This window comes from Eleutherodactylus coqui, unplaced genomic scaffold (assembly GCF_035609145.1).
Source record: "Eleutherodactylus coqui strain aEleCoq1 unplaced genomic scaffold, aEleCoq1.hap1 HAP1_SCAFFOLD_156, whole genome shotgun sequence".
In the NCBI taxonomy this organism is placed as follows: domain Eukaryota; kingdom Metazoa; phylum Chordata; class Amphibia; order Anura; family Eleutherodactylidae; genus Eleutherodactylus; species Eleutherodactylus coqui.
This window is the reverse complement of record NW_027101934.1, coordinates 52,166-59,321: the sequence shown is the minus strand read 5'-3', so window position 1 is coordinate 59,321 and position 7,156 is coordinate 52,166. Positions and strand designations below refer to the sequence as shown.

The 7,156-nt window shown below is 45.0% G+C and overlaps 1 long non-coding RNA gene across 1 annotated transcript; it reads right to left on the bottom strand.

The window, feature by feature from the left end:
• Positions 1-3,412: 3,412 nt before the first annotated feature.
• LOC136593677 (uncharacterized) lies at positions 3,413-6,070 on the bottom strand. The gene is made up of 3 exons (XR_010788291.1): positions 5,865-6,070; positions 4,962-5,020; positions 3,413-3,550 (listed from the first exon to the last, which is right to left on the bottom strand). It is a non-coding gene; the product is annotated as an uncharacterized lncRNA (long non-coding RNA).
• Positions 6,071-7,156: the final 1,086 nt, after the last annotated feature.

Sequence of the window (7,156 nt, the reverse complement as noted above, 5' to 3'; positions counted from 1 at the left end):
GTTCTTATCTGAGTGTTGCTGTCTCTTCAGTCAGCTGATTGGTAGGGATCCCAAATAGTGGACCCTCACTGATAACTATTGATGACCTATCCTGAGCACAGAAAAGCCCTTTAATGTTATTGGTCACAGCGTTCATCTGTTGCGCAGGGGGACATCATCTCTGTGGTAATGTAGGGAGTGCGTCATTCCACGTCAAATGATCTAATTTGGGAGAGGGTCCCTGCTCGAATATTTTCAATTTTTCTGAAATTTTTACAAAATGTTCATTGTTCATACACCACCTGTATGAAGTTTTGCAAAGATCCAGCTTTAGGGCGCAGTCACACGGGCGTTTGTAACCGGCGTTTTTCCGCACGTCCAAAAATTCGCACCAGTTAGAACCAATGCTTTTCAATGTGAGTGATCACATGGGCAAATTTTACATGCAGAAAAACGCCTGCGGTGAAAATTATAGAACAAACCAGTGTTCTGTGTATGCTGTTGCATCCGGGGGTTTCACCTTGTGCTTCATGTGGCCGGTGGCAGCAGTGCCGACCCCACTGAGAACATATATGAAGATAGTGATCCTCTGCCATAGCTGTCACAGCTGTGGAAGAGGAGAAAGATGTTCTCCCATTGAATTCAATAGAGTCGGCAATACAGCCGACTGCATTGAAAGCAATGGGCTGCTGGCAAGCGCTGCAGTGATTTTCAGGGAAAGTCTTAAAATATAAGCCCTTCCCTGAAAACCATCCTAAAAATGTGTAAAAATAAAAAAAAACCAATGTATACTCACCTCTCTGCAGCTGCCAGGGCTCAGCCGTGTCCAGCCGCCTCTTCTCCTGCACTGCTCTGAGGAGCTTTCAGCAGGTGGGGATTTAAAATCAGTGCTATCAGTCGCCCCCCAGCCGGGGCGGCTGATCTCACACAGGGAGTGAAGGGTTAGGCTGCCTGTCCACAGGCGTTGCTGAGATTCACCGCGGGAGCAAGAGCCAGCAGACAGATCTCCGCGGTGACCCTATCTGACAGCCTATATTGTGCTGTGCATATAGAAGAGCTGTGTGTGTAAATACAGAGCAGATCATGGCACCACACTGTTATAAAAACTGTCTCTGTTACCCATAGCAACCAAACACAGCTGTGCTGTGATTGGTTGCTAAGCCTCTAGCTTAGATGTAATCTGTGCTACAGATGGAGGCTCTAGTACCCTGTTCTCCCACCTCTAGCTTGGATACAAGGTGTGATATGGGTTGGTATGGAAGCCCTAGTACCCAGTTGTACCACCGCTAGCTTGGATGCAAGATGTAATAGGGGGGCATGGAGGCTCTAGTACCCTGTTGTACCGCCTCTAGCTTAGATACAAGATGAGATGGAGCATGGAGGCTCTAGTATCCTGTTGTACTGCCTCTTAACCACTAGCACCCCTGCGAAGTAAGTAACATCCACATCATATACACCTCGTTTGCACTACCTTGCATCATCTGCCATTTTCCAAAGCACCGGAGCGCTGGTTAATTTTCTGTTTTTCACATGGATAGAAGATGTGATATGGTCAGGCATGGAGGCTCTAGTACCCTGTTGTACCGCCTCTAGCTTAGATACAAGATGAGATGGAGCATGGAGGCTCTAGTATCCTGTTGTACTGCCTCTAGCATGGATAGAAGATGTGATATGGTCAGGCATGGAGGCTCTAGTACCCTGTTGTACCGCCTCTAGCTTGGATTCAATATGTAATAGGGGCAGGCATGGAGGCTCTAGTATCTTGTTGTACCACCTCTAGCTTGGATACAAGATGTGATACAGGTGGGCATGGAAGCTCAAGTAACGTGTTGTACCACCTCCAGCTTGAATACAAGGTGCGATATGGGTGGGCATGGATGCTCTAGTATCTTGTTGTACCACGTCTACCTTGGATACAAGATGTGATGCAGGAGGGCATGGAGACTCTTGGAGCCTTTTGTACCGCCTCTAGCTTGGATACAAGGAGTGATATGGGTGGGCATGCAGGCTCCAGTACCCTGTTGTACCACCTCTAGCTTGATACAGTATGTGATAAGGGCAGGCATGGAGGCTCCAGTATCTTGTTGTACCCCCTTTAGCTTGAATACATGATGTGATACTGGCTCTAGTACCCTGTTGTACCGCCTCTAGCTTAGACACAAGATGTGATACAGGTGGGCATAGAGGCTCTAGTACCCTGTTTTACTGCCTCTAGCTTAGATACAAGATATAATATAGGCGGGCATGGAGACTCTAGTACCCTGTTGTACCACCCCTATCTTGGATACAAGGTGTGATATGGGTTGGCATAAGGGCTCTAGTACCCCGATGGGCCATCTCAAGCTTGTATATAAGATGTGATACGGGCGGGCATGGATAATTTAGTATCGTGTTGTACCACCTCTAGCTTAGATACAAGATGTGATACGGGCCACATTACGCTTGTATATAAGATGTGATACAGGTAGACATAGATCATCCAATCGTCAAAGTCGCGGCAGCACTCCGCTGGATCCAACCACAAAGGTGGGAGATGGTAAGGAAGAAATGCGCAAAAAGCTCACGCAGGAGGACCCGACTCCCTTGAGTCCTCAAAGATCATCGATTCAAAAGAATAAAGTAGCGAGCAGCGCCAGAGATGGTTACTTGTTATTTAAAAATGCATCAATGGATGCCTCTTTATTGCATTAAGAAAATCCAGTAGCGCACAACGTTTCAACCCAGCAAGGGTCTTTCTCAAGTGCATAAAAACTATACAATACACATACAGAATTTATATAAACCTCCACCAATACACAAGCAACATATAATTATAAAAACACCCACTTGCACCTGAAGATCATAGGGGCACCGTCATGCATGCTGGTCCACAACCTGTTCCTCTTCCTTTCCTTGATAGCCGGCGTCCGATGTCATCAGCGGGCGCCGCGCTGTCCAGACTCGTCATCCAGTACTCTGACAACGCATGCAGGAAACTGCGCATGCGTGCGGAGTCATACAGCGGAGCTGCCGACGGAGTCTTCCGTTGCTATGGCAGCGTCGGAACACAAGCTCCGCGATAGTTTCTATATATAGATTCATTAACCTGCCGCTCACAGCGGAGTCATACAGCAAAGCTGCCGACGGAGTCTTCCGTTGCTATGGCAGCGTCGGAGCACAAGCTCCGCGATAGTTTCTATATATAGATTCATTAACCTGCCGCTCACAGCAGTAGTTGTCATCACAGCAGGTTCTATCTATTACAGGTGCCGGTGACTATCCAGCAGCATAAGAAGGCAGCATAATACATAACCTCAACCCATGTAAAATACATATTCTGGGAGATATCCCTAATAGAGCAGCCTCATAAAAAATACTGTCATAAAGACAGATAAATTACATTAAATACCAGATAGTGTAAAGTTGCAAAAATCCTTTATTAACACCCAATACATGACGAACATCAGTTCTTTATATCAATATGGTCAAACTATGCTTACTATAAAGCCGCACCAGAATAAACAAAAATCAGATGGAACAGTATTGCAATAGAAAAACAGTTGTGGACACAGCAGCGCCGGCGGTGCATGATCTGAGGATACAAAAACAGAAACGACAAATTAAAATCAATACAAGATCTGATGGATCAATATTCAAAGAAATGGTAAAGGATCATACTCTAAATTCAAGCCATTTGGATGTAGTGCATCTAATTCGAAAATCCACCTTGCCTCCCTACGCTTCAGACGTTTCTCTCTGTCACCGCCTCTGCTGTTCAATGGCTCACAGTCTATTATTTGGAACTTCAATTGGCTTATGGCATGATGGGAATCTACGAAATGTTTAGCCACAGGCACATCAGATTTTTCTGTACGAATCGTGCTTTTGTGTTTCGATATTCTTGTCTTACATTCCTTTGTAGTCTCACCTACATAGATGAGACCACACGGGCACGTAATGACGTAGATGATATAAGTGGCATTGCACGTAAACCTGTACCTAATCGGGTAACGCTTGCCCGTCCGGGGGTGTATAAACGAATTGCCTTTAGTCATGTTGTTGCAACACGAGCAGTTGAGGCATGGAAAATTCCCCAGCTTAGGTGGCGCAAGTAACCTCTGTGTTTGTGTCTGCGTCCTTTTCACCGTGTGCACCAATTTATCTTTGAAATTAGGCCCGCGCCGATAGGACATGAGGGGTGAATGTTTGAATTCTATCACCTCAGGATGGCATTGGTTCAAAATCGACCAATGTCTCCTCAGAGTGTTAGCTATACGTCCACTCATGGGGCCAAAAGTCGATACAAATGGAATACGCGTAAGCGTCTTTTCTCTTTGCTTAACGCAGAGGAGGGTTTCACGTTTGATGTCCCTTGCTTTGGTGACCAGAGGCTTGACGATCCGCTCCGGATATCCTCTGGCATAGAATCTCCGGTGCATTTCGTCAAGCCTGTGGTCAACATGCTCATCAACCACTATCCTGCGTACCCGCAGTAGTTGGCTCCAGGGTAAAGAGTCACGCATTTTGGGGGGATGGCAACTGTTGTATAGCAACAGACTATTTCTGTCAGTCTCCTTGGTGTACAGATCTGTTTTAAGGGACCTTCCCTCCTTGTATACCATCACGTCCAGGAATTGCACCCTTTCTTTTGAATGGGTAAGAGTAAATTTAAGATCAGAGTGAACACCATTCAACTCATCATGAAACCTCTGCAATTCCGCCTCAGTGCCATCCCAAATCAAGAAAATGTCGTCAATGTACCTTGCCCAGAATCTCACCTTGGACCAATGCGCAGATGTATATACACTCTTTTCTTCGAAATGCGTCATGTACAGGTTAGCATATGTCGGGGCTACGTTCGTCCCCATTGCGGTTCCCCGCCGCTGTCTATAGTAGCTCTCACCGTACATGAAGCAATTGTTGGTCAAAATGAGTTCTAACAATGTGAGTATAAATTGCATCCTCGCATTGTCCAGGCTAGATTCATTCAAGAAGGAACATACCGCCTCAAGTCCTGCCGCGTGTTGAATATTGGTGTACAGTGCAACAACGTCAAAAGATCCTAGAATGGAAATAGGCAAAATGTCAACGTTACATAGTTTCGTCAGAAAATCAGTAGTATCTTTTATATATGACCTGGCTTTAACCGAAAATTCCCTAAGCACCCTATCCAAAAAAACAGAGGCTTTACTATATAGGGAGTCCCTACCTGAAATGATAGGCCTGCCAGGGGGTTGATGTAGATTTTTATGTATTTTGGGGAGCGTATAAATGACTGGGGTAATCGGATGCGGGACAAATAGGAAATCGTGTAGTTTTCTATCAATAATTCCCGCTCGATGGGCCTCATCCAATACTGATCGTAGTTCATTTTGTAATTTAAACACTGGATTACTCACCAGTCGCTCATATGTGGTGTCATCGTCCAATTGTGACATAATTTCGTGATGGTAATAGATTGTATCCATTACCACAATTGCGCCCCCTTTGTCGGCAGCTCTAATAGTAACCGACTCATCTTTACTTAACCCCTTCAATGCTGTGGCCTCGTTTCTAGTGATGTTATTCCTATGCACATATTTATACTGTTCACATTTTAGTTTATTCAGATCATGCGAAACTAGTTTTGCAAAGGCTTCAACCCCACCATAAGTGCCTGGTGGTTGGAAAGAACTTTTATTCCGCAGTCCTAGTCGCCTCATTGAAAAACTAGTTTCATGATGTACATTGGTAGACAAACTCTCAATATTAGTTGCAAAATATGTCTTAAGCTTAAGCGATCTATAAAGACGACGGCAGTCAATGTCCAATTGAAACCAATCGGTACGTGGGACCTCACAAAAAGATAACCCACGGGACAATACCTTAGTCTCCATATCATTTAATGTTCTGGAGGATATATTTACCACCAATAGTTGATCTGTGGCTAATTCCTTTGTCTCCTGTGCGATCTTGTCTGGATCCCCGATCTTGGTCTTCCTCCATCGTTGGTGTCGCTTTCCGCCCCGCCTGTTGCGCTGCCGCTTCCCAGGTGTGCCCTCTGACGAGGAGGGCGTTGCTCTAAAAAATCCAACCTTGCATTGTCAGTTGCAAGAGGGTTTTCATCCATAGATTCCGAACTGGCGGATGTGAACCCAAACCTTTGTGGGGGCCTCGGTCGTCGTGGGTTCCTGTGACCCCGGATCCGTCTCGGAGCCTGCGGGTTCTGTCTCTGCTTTCCAGAAGACTGCCAATTGAATATATGGCCGCTCTTATAGTCCTCTGTGTCCCGGAACCATTTATTTCTCTTTATACTCTCTGTGTCTTCCCTATATTTTTTAAGGAAAACATCACATTTATTCTTAAGCTGCTGTAAATCGTCCGGTTTCATGCTCGTCATGAGTTCGTCCTCAAAGTTCTTCAGCTGTTCTTGGGATGTTTTGATCTCCGCCTGTAGAAACTCCATATTCAAAAGCATCAAATCAAACGCATATTTGTTGGTAATTCCTATAAATTTGGAGCAAAAGTCCTTGTTATCAGCAAACATAGTTGGTCTTATATGGGATCTGAGTCCCCGTGGGATCCTTCCCACACCATAATATTCCCGCAGGGTCGCAAGATGCAACTGATATGAAATCAAATGCTTATTAAGTGTTTCCCATTTCTTCTGTAATGCATTAGCATTAGGTATATCCAAAAAAGATCCATCAACAATCATATTAGAATAGATTTTATCAGCTTCTACCTGTGTATAGGTGAAAGTACTGGAATAAACCGGCCCATCTCGTGCCGTTAATAGTAATCCAACTCGATCCGTGGGTGCCTGCTGCATGGAGTCCATTATCAGTCATCCAATCGTCAAAGTCGCGGCAGCACTCCGCTGGATCCAACCACAAAGGTGGGAGATGGCAAGGAAGAAATGCGCAAAAAGCTCACGCAGGAGGACCCGACTCCCTTGAGTCCTCAAAGATCATCGATTCAAAAGAATAAAGTAGCGAGCAGCGCCAGAGATGGTTACTTGTTATTTAAAAATGCATCAATGGATGCCTCTTTATTGCATTAAGAAAATCCAGTAGCGCACAACGTTTCAACCCAGCAAGGGTCTTTCTCAAGTGCATAAAAACTATACAATACACATACAGAATTTATATAAACCTCCACCAATACACAAGCAACATATAATTATAAAAACACCCACTTGCACCTGAAGATCATAGGG